Below are 13,734 nucleotides of genomic sequence, written 5' to 3' on the forward strand. Positions count from 1 at the left end.
GACAGCTCACGGGCCCCCATGTAATGACCTCGCAACCCCCTGAGGGGTCCCGACCTCCAGTTTGAGAACCCCTGCTCTAGTTCCAGCAGCACTGCTCTGTGGAGTAAATATTAATGCCTATTGGGGGTGCAGAGTCAGAAGGGGCATTCCTGAGGCCTGTGGTTAGTGATCTCATAGAACATGGTGGGAAAAGGGCTTCCTTATTTCACCTGTTTGGTTTTTAAACCAATCACAGCACCAACGTGGTATTGTTTATATGCAGGACCGACAGTATAGTGTAGTGGTAATTATTTGTTTTCTCCCTGCCCCCCCAAAAAATTCCCCCTGTGTTGCTGTGATCACTTATGAAAGGAAAAACCCGGAGGGCCTAATAGCATGGTGGGCAGGGGGGCTCCTACTGCTTAACAACTTGCAGGTCCTGCAATGTATAGCTTTTCAAATGAGTGGGGCTTGAGGTTTAAGCATGTTGGCTGTCGCCCTTTAGGGGCGGTTGCACTGCTCCATAGCTTTGCAACTGCAGCCTTGTCATTCACAGAGGCAGAGATGCAATTCTCAGTCATGCCCAAACTGCTTCCTCTTGTGTGTGTGTGTGTGTGGGGGGTGAGGGATGTGGGGGAGAGAGAAATGTTTTTAGTTCTTGCCCTGAATCACTGGCAAAAATGAAATGATCGCTTTTGCAGGGAGACTGCTCCATTTCACCAAAGGCAAACTTCCATCTGGGGTTCAGTAATGAGAATTCACAATTTTGCACATTCATTAACCGGATGTCCAGCCCCACATATCAGTGTGGAGGGGGGCGCTCCCACCTCAGTACTGTACTGTCAGGCTGTCACTTGTATGAGAGGCAAATCCTGCCCCCCCCCCCCTCTCTCTCTCTCTCTCTGTTTCTAGTAGGGCTGAATTCTGTGCAGACATTTACTTTTCTGAACTATTTTGTCTGCCTTCACAGGTGTAAATAAATATCACAAGAACCCAGCACATCCCTCGAATGTCTGAACTGGCAGGACGCTGGGGTGTGACCGTTTGAATAGAAGAGCTTGCAGTGTAAAGCAGTGTCTCTATTTCCATGTGTTCTGCCCCTCCTGCAGAACAGTTCTATTTTTCATAACATATTTGTATCAAGGGAAGACGGGATGCATTTGATATTTTGCTATATTGATTTATCTGGACAGAAATTGCCTTTAGTGCTTTACTTCTCCCCATGCAGGGCTATGGTATGGCCAGTCTGGAGGGGAATATTATGTTTTGGGTTAGGGAGGGTTGCACAAAAGAAATAGTGGAGACCACCAGGGTGTGGGGAAGTGGGGGGGGTTTACAAGTGAAGAATCCATGGTTCCCTTTCCTCTGTGTATACTAGAGGCTTTTGACTAAGAGAGTGACAAAATCTGGGGGGTTTGCCCTCCCCTTTCTCAGTGAGAGGCATAAGGGAAAAACCTGCCGGTGGAGGCAGAAATCTCTGACATCCGAGCCTGCACATCAGTTGTTTTACTAAATTATTCATCCTGCTCCTGTGATAATATAGTTATAAGGAGGAGCCTAGTTAAATTTACTAGCTGGCTTCAGCCAATAGGGTGATAAGGATCCAGGACTATGAGATGACGATGAATCCTGCCAGTGTGCTGTGAATACGAAGCAGAAGAAGGGACTTGCAATTTGTGTGCAGGAGGGGAAGAAAACAAGTCAAGGGCCTCTGGATTAGCAGACTGAGGAAAGGTAAGGAAGTGAGTGGAAATGGGATTCACCAGTATAATACAGAGCCTGTCTGTGAGCTTTTTAAAAAAAATAACCTATGTGGACTATTTTCCTGGGGAGTTTGGGGGAGGGAAGGAATTGTGTGTATGTGTGTACACACTCACACAAGACATGTAGTGGTTGTCTTTGTCTATATATACACATTGCATGTGTGTTCATGTATAATATATACACACCCACACACAATGTCCATGTACATGTATTTGGAGGTGCTTGTGTTGTATATGAATGCAGCAGTGATCTATAAAGTGTGTATATTATAAATGTAATTTGAAAAGGTGAGATACAGAAACGGCCTGATGAGCTAAAGAAATCTGGATAAACCTAGTAGTGTACATAGCTGATTTGAGGAAAATGGGACTGCACGGGTTGCCAGTCAGATGTTTGAAATTAAACGGAGCAGGGATGGGAAAACTGGCGTGTTAATCTATGAAACCTGCAATGAGATGTGGGTATGGGAAAGGAGAAGGCAAATTAGAGCACTTGTCACAGCAGGTGGAGAGAAACGGCAAACAGTCTGTAACTGGATTCTCTAACATGGGAAAGAAAGTGTGAATGACTAGAAAAGGCAATTATTTCTATCTGCTGCTGATCTACCTGTACCTACGGTGGGGAGGGGAGAGTAGAGAAATCAGGAGCGCCTAGATGGCTGATTAGAAACTATCAACTGATTAGACCTTCTCATAAACCTGTCATCTAAATAACATTCTACTGAGGTGTATCCACGGACTTTAATTCTCTCTTCTAAGCACATGGGATGGGGTGGGCAGCTCTCAGAGGGTGAGACTTTGAACTGGAACCCACAGATTCATGTTGTTTGGAATAGCAGGAGTATGCAAATTAACACCGGAAATTAGGGTCAGGACCATCTTTATGTACCATCCCGTTTCCCCTGTTAACAGGAGACTACCTAGGTCGGGTGGTGATAGTTCTGTTAAGAATGGGTTTCTTTAGGATGACAGTCACTAGGTAATGTAGCGCTGAGATATAGAGAGGTGTTTATGGTGATGATGCTAAGATGCCAATTTTGTAACATACAGCATCCTTTCAACTAGTTAACAGAGGGTTGTCCCACTGTCTAAAGCCTAAATCCATTTCATTTAATGAGTTAGTCCTATATCCCAATATATGGAACCCAAGGCCTTATCCCTCATTTTGTTTTTATTCCCCCCACCTCCCTTCTCTGTTACTGGGCTCCAAGAGGAAAGAATTTTTCCTCCGCAGCTCTCCGTAAACTTGCAATATATCTCACTGACCATGTTTTACATCAGTTGGAACTTTATAGACCCTTCCAATGAGTTCCAGGGAAAACAGAATCTCTGCTCAGAGAGCATCAGACACTGACTCTGGGGGACATCAAGTCTCCCTACAAAGAGAGCAGGCAGACAGACATAAAAGGAGACGTGTATGGAATGACTGCCTTGGAACCTGGATTGATCACACTGGTTCAGTTAAAATAAGAACTGATCTGATTCATTGCCATTCCCTGATACCAAAACTTTTATAAGTTTAGTTCACTTGCCTCCGCTCCCAGATATCTTCCCCTCTCCTGGCTTCCTCTTGGGGCCAGGAGATGGGGGAAGTCCGAACATGGCTGATATTCCATCCATAATATACCAATTCCCCCGCTTTTCTTTACATTATTCTTGTAATATGACCTGGCTGTTCTAGAAGTCTCTGGTGGGATTTGATATTGGGGGGATAATCTTGAGTCTAATTCTCCACTGCCTTACAGCATTTACACCTGCGCACCCCGAGAACCAAAGTGGCTGTAAAACCACTCCCATGCTGATCTGGGAGCTCCCACTTTTCATAGGTGTAAATGACTTCACATTAGATGGGACAATGTTGAATCGGGCCCCTTGTGTGATTTGAAGCACACTGCACTGTGTACAATATTTGTATTCAGTGATGCAGGACCAGCAAAGAAACTGCTGAAGATAATAAGCTATAGCCCCTATTTAGGACTGAATAGCACCGTCTTCACTTCATCTGAAAAAGCTGACTCAAGTGGGCGTTTAACGTACGGTGTATTTTTGTCACTAGCTGTTCTCTTGCATGTGCACTCTGCTCCTTTTTTGTGACCCTAAGTAGAACAAAGCCACAATTGTATCTGAGTTTGAGTCCAACTTTCAAAATACCCACAACAGCCCAGTGAGCTGAGATTGAAGCAAAACAAGTTTGTCCATCCCTAAATCAAACCTGCTTCAACTTGGGGACCAAAGATGCCACTGCTATAGACCGAGTAGGAATAATTGAGGCTCCTACATATTCACATAATGAGATTGCCCGCCTCCATGCAAAGAGAGCTCACCGTTTAAAACGGGATGCCCTACCTCGGCAGCTCATCCTTATGTTTAAAAGGAGTCTCCCTCTGCCTATTGTTGCTGGACTGTTGCGTGCTGCTCCTGGAGAGCTGCACATAGGGAATTCAGTGAGGGGGTGAGGGAAGTGTTCTTGGTGACACCACGGCAGTTGTAGGCTGGGATTCGGTTACAGCATTTATCCCTGGTTGGGTGAATACATTGTTTGCTTCTGCCTCGGTGTCAGCAGTGTGGTTCAGAGGTGGGCAAAATGCCAGATTCTTCCCAGGGAAGCTAACGTCGTTGTCAATTCACTGGTGGCAGAGAGCATGCTTTGAAATCTGAGGTCACTCTCCCTGTTAATTGCTGAGATGATTAATTCATGCAATGATATCGTTTTCCTGGGCTGAGGTTGTGAATTGTAATAATGAGGGGCATGGAGGGATAGAAGGCTTTTGCTCATTTTAATGTTGTTAAAATTATTACGATGCTAGCTACTGCATCCTCCAAACAGTGGCCTCATGTCCCTTGGATGATACTGGCCTTCTTGTCAACTCTCCCCCTTGCCAAAATGGGCTCTGGTGTAATGCAGGCCAGATGCCCCCCTGGGGGACTGCAGTTTGAATGTGGATGATGAGTGAGGGGCCCTAACCTGGCCACACTAGTTATGGGAACAATGAGTTCTAATCCATATTTCAGATTATATGTGAAACAGAGTGTCTGTCTACTGGGTACTTTTCCTTAATCTTGGTGTCCAGGCCAAATTGTGTTCCGCCTCTTTCATCTGGATTAAATAATTCTCCTCCTTTTTTAAAAAAAAAAAGTGAAAAGTGGTTGTGTTGCACAATGGCCGCTGCATTCTGACCACTGCATTCCACACCAAAGGTGGCTGCATTTCAGAGGCTGGCGAATGATCAATGTTTACTCCATCTATAATCCCTCAGGAGTAAAGGTGCTGTAAAAAGGTCAGTTGTTGATATAGAAGTATAGTAAGGGTGCGATCTGTGTCTGAGGTAATAACTATATCCTAGGCTGAATATCTCTGTTTCTCTCTCCTGTTGTCCTAGTATCTAAGCAAATAAACTCAGCAACTGAAAGACAAGGTGATTATAGTAAATAAACTCTTTTTGGTTTTGAGCTTTGGAGTTTGTTAGCCCAGGGAATGATTAGTAGCCAATAAATTAGAGTTGCCCTGAAGTTATTGCAATACTGAAATTCTTAATTGAAAATATAAATAAAAAGTGAAGGGAAACGATACAGAGGGCTGTCAAACTGTTCCTCCTTGCTCACTCCACATATTTCCTGCTCCCCTCTGCCATCTCCTTTTTCACTGACATCCTTCCCCGATGGTCCGCAAGCCTCTTGGTGGGGAGGGGGTGTGATCCTTCCAATTTAAAGACAAATGTTGTGGCAAAATGGGTTGCTTTCCATTTAAGCAGTGTGGCAGCTTGGCTTTCTCTTCATCCTAGAGTACCCCACCCCGCCACCTGCCCTTGATGTTAAAGTTGCCATTTTCCTGCTTTGCTTTATGGGAGTGAGAAGCCAAGGTGGCTTTTTTGTTGCTGACAAACAATTAGAAAACTCTGATTGCCATGAATCCTCTTTGGCAATTGGCTTTTTACTCAATCAGGGTAGAGGTTTGCATATTTACAATACAATTATCAAGAAATAACCATGCGGTGATTACGCAGATCCCTACACTGTGTCTAATAATGACTGGCAGCCAGTTTGCAGAGAATTGCATATTGCATAGTTAGTGAGAAATAACCACACAATGATTGTGCAGCTCAGATGCCCATAACCAGAGTGCAATATAACATTGCTACTATTAATAACAGGTTGACAGTGGCCAGGAGGAGGGTGAAATATCCCCAGAAGCTGTGCTTGTAATTTAAAGCCTGCTTAAAGGGAACAAACAAGAGGGAGGCCCTTGTAAATGACATATTACTGTGAGCTGACCTGCAGGCTGGGTATGGCTTGTGTCCCAAATAAACTGCTCTGCATATGCCTACTGATAAGGGCTAGATTCTCCATTGCTGAGAGTGAGAAGGGGGGCTGGGGAGGCTTTCCACTTCCTAAGGTCTTCTCTAGTCTGGCTGTGGGGTACTTCGGGTGGAGATGTGCTGAAACAAAGGCAGCAAGGATGGGTTACATAGAGTACCACTTCTCCAGGAAAGTGGGAGTGTTGCCTTGAAATGAACTCTGAAGGCAATGGCCTGTTGTTTAACAGGATTGTTTTATTTTCACTGGTAACTCTTATTATTTCTCTATTCCACTGTCAGGTTTCATTGAATAGGCCTTTTCCCTTAGCAGAGTCCTCCTTAGAAGGTGCTCAGATACTACAGCGATGGGGGCCATCTGAGTGCCCAGCTCAATTTAGAATCGATTGACTGACTGTACGTTAAGTGCTGCAGTAAACAGAGGAAGCATTTACTTTATTTTTAAATGTGTCTACCAACGCTTTTGGATTGCACCCCTTTTCTAGGATTGTGTAAAGTACCTGGCAATCGGTACTGCGAGACACTCTTAAAAACGTCACTTCTGAAAGTTATCCAGCTATTTTAAGTACCTATGACTCCCCATCACCACAGTATCTGACTTTAATGTGTTTATTCTCACAGCACTCCTGTGAGGTGGGGAAGTGTTTTTAGCCCCAATGTGCAGATGGGAATTGAGGCACACAGAGACTCGGGGGTATGCAGACATACCCAAACTAGCTTTCATCTAGGTAGCCAAGATCCCTGGAGCAGTCATGGTGCAGCAGCATGGGCTGGCCCTGCAAGTAAAGTTACCCAGGGTTCCAGGTGGGCTTGCACAGCCCGCACTGAAGCGCATGCTGCCGTGGCTTTACTGCTTTAATGCCCAAGCTAGCTAGAATAAATCTAGCTTGGGTATGTGTACACAAGCTGTAGTCACACCTCGTGTATCCTAAACAATGTGCCCAAGTGAGTCTGTGATAGAGCAGAGACTAGAACCCATGTTTCTCCAGCCTCAAGCCAACCCTAGCCCCCACACCGTTCTTCCTCTCTGACTGATTTTTTTAGGTCAAAAAGTAATTGGAATTATGTATTTTACTTATTTTGTCCTGACTGTGAATGCTAGTGTCACGTTACCTATTGAGACGTACAGGCTCCCTGTCCAATCCAGAAGCACCGTGAAGAACTATGGATTAGTTCACTTTATTTTATGATATGAACAGCAGCCTATTCAGCAATATCACTTCTTTGTAGGTTCAGTAACTGGGAAGAGATTGCTGTTTCATTGTAACAGCCTTACACATAGATGGCTAAACTGGGAAGGCTGGAGGTGTGTCATTGCCCATCCAAATTGCTTTTCATCACTCTGTCCCTGTAATAAATGGTTTCCTTCCTTGCAAAATGAAGTATTTTGCTGCCAACTTGCATACCACTTTCACTCAGTTTCTCAGGTAACCATAAAGTTATTCCTGTGGATCTTTATTCCAACTAATTTACTAATATATGGTTTTAAAAAAATAACATGAAGGCCAAAGTTAGAGGTGATTCAAAGGTGGTATGTAAGTTAGATGCTTGGGAGTCCAAGGTGGTGCAACTTACACCATTGTACACCTTCTGGCTTCTCCATGGATAAGGTGGAATAGGGCATAGGCTACTTTTAATGGATATGTTCTTCCACCCTCTTGTTTGTTGCCTTTCTTGCTACATTTCTCTTGTCTGGCCCCTCAGCCTGTGAGGTACCACCGTTTAAATTAAATTTGATGGGCCAAATTCAAGGAGGTTGTGTGTAAGAAGAGGCTGTAAATTACACTCTGGTACAAAGGAGTAAGTCTGAGGAGGTCTAAGTCAGTGTGTCATGTGTTGAGGGGACAGACGAATGCCTACGTCGTACCAGTGTTAGATCCTAGTCTTGCAAGTTGTTCCATGCAGGCACGGACACCTGCACCTGGGGAGGCCTGTTGAAATCCATGGAGCTCCATGCAGAGCCGATTGCAGAATCAGGGACTTAGACTTCTTTAGGCACACCTCTGAATTTGGAAAGTATTTCAATACAGGCATCACTTTGAGTTGGTGCTGGGTTTGGGATAGCTTGGCTAGTTGGGAGTCATGGTGTGGACAGGAAAATTCCAATGGCAGACAGAAGAAATAATTATAAATATGGATTTGCTGCAACCAAGCAAATTAGAGCATGAGTAAAATGGGCAATTACTGTATGTAGTATTAGTCCATTTAATGAACACCTGTAGGTTTGGGCAATAGTATCGTCCTACAGGGAGGGACAAAGAATTCAGAGATTGCGTGTGAGAAACAGAACCTGGGAGCTCTAAGCAGGTAGATGCAGGGATGCTGCAGAGGATTTTTTTAAGGCGTTGGAAGCTTCATCTTTGAAAAATATGTGCTTTGCAGAGCAAGTGTTTTACTTCCTACCCTGAGTTTTACTAAAATAGAATGGTTGGCAGGCACTTTTCCACTGTGTGTTTCACCTGGGAAGCATTCATTGGTTCTCCTGTCTGGAGTGATTTTCCTTCAACAGTTCTTCTTAAACCATTGCAAACCATTGTCTTTTGTCAGGTCTTCATGGTTGAAAATAGCTGTGTTTAGGTTTAGGTCCCTGACGTTTAAAGAGTCTGATTATATTTTAAAAACTAACCCGCTACCTGAATATAATCCCAAAAGCCTTGAAATATCCTTTTTAGTGGTGAGTGAAATAGCACAGAAACTGGACAGAGTTTTTGTGTTTTTTTGTTTTTTTTTTTAATGACTGATTCTGGGCCTCCAAAAACACCCAATTTTGAAATAAAGTTTCAAATAATGGAGGTAAACAAGCAAAAAGAAACACTCTGGTAGGTGTGGAAGGTTAAGCAATTTACTGAATTTATAGTGGAAATAACAAAACTTGTTATTGACTTCTGTGGGGTCTGGATTTCATCTTGTGAAGAGGGAGTTTTCCGAATTTGGCTCAAAGAAAAGCTTATGCTATACCTGCCATTAATCCAGGATCTTTCACCAGTGCTAAATTCATTTTACAAGCAAACAAAAACGTATTTACTCAGAGCTATTAATGAAGGGAAATACAGAGACTGTCTTTTTGTTCTGTGTTTGTACAGTGCCTAGCACAATGAGGTCCTCCTGGCCCTTGAGAAGGGCCCCTGGGCACTGCAGTCATACAGATAATAATAGTACAATTAAGCAAGGCTCATCTCCCAAATGCTTCTGGCCTTCAAAATCTGCTTTTAAAAACATAGTAATCTTATTTTTTCAGATTTCTCAGCACTGGGTTGTTTGCCTTTTCCTATACCAGGTGCATCCATTCTAATAACACATTCTCCCCTGCGCCCTGTAGCTTGCAGGACTTTGCTAGGTAGGGAACAAGGATGAATGACCTGATAGTAAATTCTAGGCCAGCACCGTGTCAAGAAGTGTATTGGTTACAATACAGCTTTGCTTTGCTCTGCAAAATGAACTGATAACACAACAGAAGATGCTGGGGGGCGGGGGCTGTTCAAACAAAGAAGAAGAGTAAATTAGGGGCCTTTTGATTAAGCTTAATAACAGCACAGTTAGTGGGGGACACTGGCTCAGGGACATCAGTGGAACAGCTACAAAAAAGGAAAAGAAGGAAAGGAGCAGTTGGGCAGGGCTGAGGACTATTTCAACCAAACACAGACAATTGACATATTGACTTGGGGTCTAATGGCATCTTTAAGGCACAACCTTCCTTGCTAGATTGCAGCATACTACCTTACCCTTTCGAATTATAGCCCTTCCTTTCAACACCTCTCTGTCCCCTTTGCAAGACACTGCGCTCAGGGGAAGTACTGAGTACCAAGTACTCAGTTTATGTTTGGCAATAATTTATAGTGTGGGTATGGTTGTGGTGGGGAAATTCCATCCATTCTGCCTCCTCCCTACCTGCTGCGGGCCACATAAGGGCCAGCACAGTCTGGCCTCTCAGGATCATAAAAGCAGGCTGGAACCTTTTTTTACATCAGACTGTCACACAACCAGCCTCAGAAATGTCGCTGTTTTTCCATAAGTCGGCTACTGGCAAAAAGAAGCTCAGAAATGCCAACTCCACCTAAAAACTTTGGGACAAACCTTGAACTCACTATACTATGCTATCCTTATTTGGGCCAGAACCCCAGCAATGGGAGTTTTGACTAGGAAGATAGGACTTAACGTTCTGAATCATTGTCCAGTTTATTCTTAATGAGAAGTGATTTTTTAATTATAAAGTTTGATTGCTAGGCTGAGCAAAATGGATGGAGTTTGGTGGTTGATCCAGTAGAAAATGGGCGCTGACAAGAGATTTTTTTTTCTACTGTTTATGCTGCATTGGGGCAAAGAAGTGTGTGGATAGTTTTGGTTGCATGGAAAAAATGAATCCTTCCAAGGGCAGTGGTTTGTGATGTGCAAATTGAGCTCTACCTGGAGGCCCCTAAGATCGCTGTAACAAATGTTAGAGCTGGTTGGACATTTTCTGCTGGAACATTTCTTGGTCAGAAAATGCCAGTTTGTCAAAAGAGAAATGTTGTACAGAAATAGGTCACCTTCGAAAACTCATTTCCAAAGAAAAATGGGGGAAAGAGATTTGATAAGATCAAAACATGCTTCAGAATGAAACATTTCAAATTTCCAGTTTGAAATGAATTTTTGTTCTAATTTTTTTATTTTATAATCTATAACTTCATGACAAAATTTGTTTTCATTCTGTTTGAGAAGGAAAGAAATTTCAAAATCGCTAACACTTCCTCTTTCCCCCTGCCCCCCGGAAATGAAAAATTCAGTTCCCACACAACTCTAGTAAATACAGAGATTTCTAAGAGAGACAACCTCAACACAGCTTCATATGCCTGGCCAACAGGGGGCATCCCTTTCTCTCCTCTGGCAGAGCTACTGCTGAAGGGGTCTCCAGTCTCCTGATCTGAGCAATGTATGTTTTGGATCCTGGTTATATCAGGGACTACCTTAGTAGCTGTAATCAGTTGAAGCACTTGTGTTGACAGCCCTCTGGTATGAATAAGAGGAGGCTGGTGGCAGGGTGTTTTCCTTGACTCTGATACTTTCTCTTCCGTCCCCCCTGCCCCCTCCCTAGTAACTTAAGAGTCTGCACTTAATCAGCTTCAGAGTATACTGTAAAATGAATCTGCTTTTCCAGTGTAGGGTCAGGTGGGTGATGGAGTGGGGAGCAGAGAAGTTTAGTTGGATGGGCTTGGAGAGCGCTTGATGTTTCTGGTTGTTTTGCTTAATTAATTGTACTGTACAACTTATACAGCATCTGGAGCCACGGTCAGGTCTGGTCCTCTTTAAATGTAAAAATAACAGGATTTATTTTTTAAAGTGAAAAATGAACAGGCAGGCTGCACAAACAACAAGCTCATGGAGTAGCCAGTCCGGTGGCTGGGACATTTATATGAGGGCATAATCAAAGAGAGACAAAATTGGGAGGGGTCCTCAATCAGGATTGCTGCTCAAACTAAAAACTCCCTTCCCTCATAACTAAGCTTGGGTGCTGCAACCATTCTTAGATAGCAGTTTAATAGCTCTTTGCTAGCAGAGGAAGTGCTAGCCCGTTGGGGGACCCTAAGCAGGAATGGTTTCCAGCCTCCCCCCAACGCATAATAAAGAGTGAAGGAGGCGGGGGCTGGAGCTACTCAGGGCCCTAAGCAATTGTTTGGTTTGCTTATGCTTAGTGCTGGCTCTTTTTGCTAGTATATCACTGAGCAGGAATATCATTTAAAACAGATTTCAGTGGTAGCCGTGTTAGCCTGTATCAGCAACAACAACAACAAAAAATGAGGAGCCACAAGGACTTCTCATTTTTATTTAAAAAAGAGTTACTAACTAGGCTTCACTTCACAGTGTTTTTCCTGCCAGAGCTTCACTGCTGCTTTAGCACTCCGTGTTCTAGATGTTCAGGCAGGTGCCAAGGTTGCAGCAAGATACCAGTTAGGCCTGTCGATTTACCAGAGGTCTGCAGTGTTACAGCTCCTTGTTAGTGAGGAACTCTCAGGAGGCTATGGCTGCCAGTGACCCCAAGGGATGGAGTCTGAAATGAAGCATTGTAACAAAAGCGACTAGCAAGGACAAGCCAGCTGCCTCTATAGTATGACAGCTATAGTGCGGCATGGCAACATTCAGTATTCTGCCTTCAACAGAATTAAAATCAAGTCTTCGTTTATATCAGGAAATCTGTTAGGATTCCTTCCAGGTAACCAATTAGCCAGTAGACAATGCCTGGCAAGGACTTCTGCGCAGTCATGATCTGAGGTTTCCATATGTTCTGTAGCAACATCTGATGTCTACTGGGGTGCTTGAAACTTGCTCCCATGTATCCTCCTCTTCTAGCCTGATTCTAATGAGATTCACAGCTTGGTAAAAGGCTGTCTTCTTCAGTCAGGCTTTTGGGTGACTATTACTTTGTTTTTGTTTTCTATTCCATTTTTATGTTTTGGTTAGAAAGCTGTCTTGGACCAGATAGAGTGGGTGGTAATAAAAGGCCAGACTGTTTGAGTTAGTTTTGAACCAGAAATTATGGACTAGCTCCAGGAATCACTGGGTGAGGGTCTATAGGTTGCGTTATGCAGGAGGTCCTTTCTAGCCTTATAGAATTAATAGATTTTAGGTTCTTTATAACTGCTGTCAAGTGCTTTTGTGATAGCTGAAGCTGCCTAAGAACAATCTTTATCTTGTACAATCGCGTTTTTAATGGGGACAGCTGCTTCAGTGGAATGACAGGCTATCCATCAGGATGTCTCTAGGGATTTTTCTATATCCAGTACACAGCAATATATATTGAATGTCCTACTGTGTATAGGTTCCAGTCCTGCAATGGTCAACATGTGGAAAGCCTATTGAGGGACCTCAACCATAATTGTTCCAATGGCTCTGGGGAGCACATGCTGGTGTGACAGTTCCTTCACCCTCTTATGTGGTATAATGGGTGCACCCATGTGGCAGCTCAGCTTTGTATGGCTGGTGTGGAGAGGGTTACGCACACACAACTGGGAATTCATCATCTGTGCTGGGCTTTCACAGTCCATGCACTCCTTGAGTTCCACTTCCAAATGTGGTAGTATCTCCATAGATGCTCAAGAGGGAAGGATCCTTGCTCCATCCCCAGCCTTGTCACCCACACAGGGTTAACCATAATCTGTCCTAAAGAAATTAATCCTGTACATACATAAGGGATGATTGCATAGATCAACTATAAAGCCAGACTCTTTATGCATTGACTAATTTGTCATTTGAGTTGGGCACACAGGTTATTACGTATTCTTTTGTTTTCAGAACAATACCATTTTTCGGTTTCAAATATCTTCTGGTTATTGTATACTAAACTTATCTTCCTCATTGTTTCAAAATACATTACATACTTATTGAATATAGTGGAATAATTCTGGGTTTATTTGTTTTTTACATTTATTTATCTAGGTTTTTCTATCGAGTTCATCTCCATAATAATAAACTTTAATGAATTTAGCCTCACACAACCCTTTTTAAGGTACAAAAGCATCATTATTCACATTTACAGATGGAGAAACTGAGGCACAGAGAGGTTAAATGACTTATCCAAGGTCACACTGGACATCTGTAACAAAGCAGGGAATTTCCAGGCTCATGCCTTAACCTCAAGATCATCCTTCCAAAAATATCATTCTGAATTATATATGAATGTATTATACTCTGCAAAATGTTCACTG

At 43.3% G+C, this 13,734-nt stretch overlaps 1 protein-coding gene across 1 annotated transcript in view; it reads left to right on the top strand.

Moving 5' to 3' along the window:
* The first annotated feature begins 1,645 nt into the window (after nt 1-1,645).
* SYN3 (synapsin III) overlaps nt 1,646-13,734 on the top strand; it is a 265,520-nt gene continuing 253,431 nt past the window's right edge. Inside the window, exon 1 of the mRNA XM_054032562.1 lies at nt 1,646-1,713. The gene's annotated coding sequence lies outside the window, so the exon portion shown is untranslated. The remainder of the gene's footprint in view (nt 1,714-13,734) is intronic.

The sequence above is a fragment of the Malaclemys terrapin genome, chromosome 1 (assembly GCF_027887155.1).
Source record: "Malaclemys terrapin pileata isolate rMalTer1 chromosome 1, rMalTer1.hap1, whole genome shotgun sequence".
Classification (NCBI taxonomy): Eukaryota; Metazoa; Chordata; order Testudines; family Emydidae; genus Malaclemys; species Malaclemys terrapin.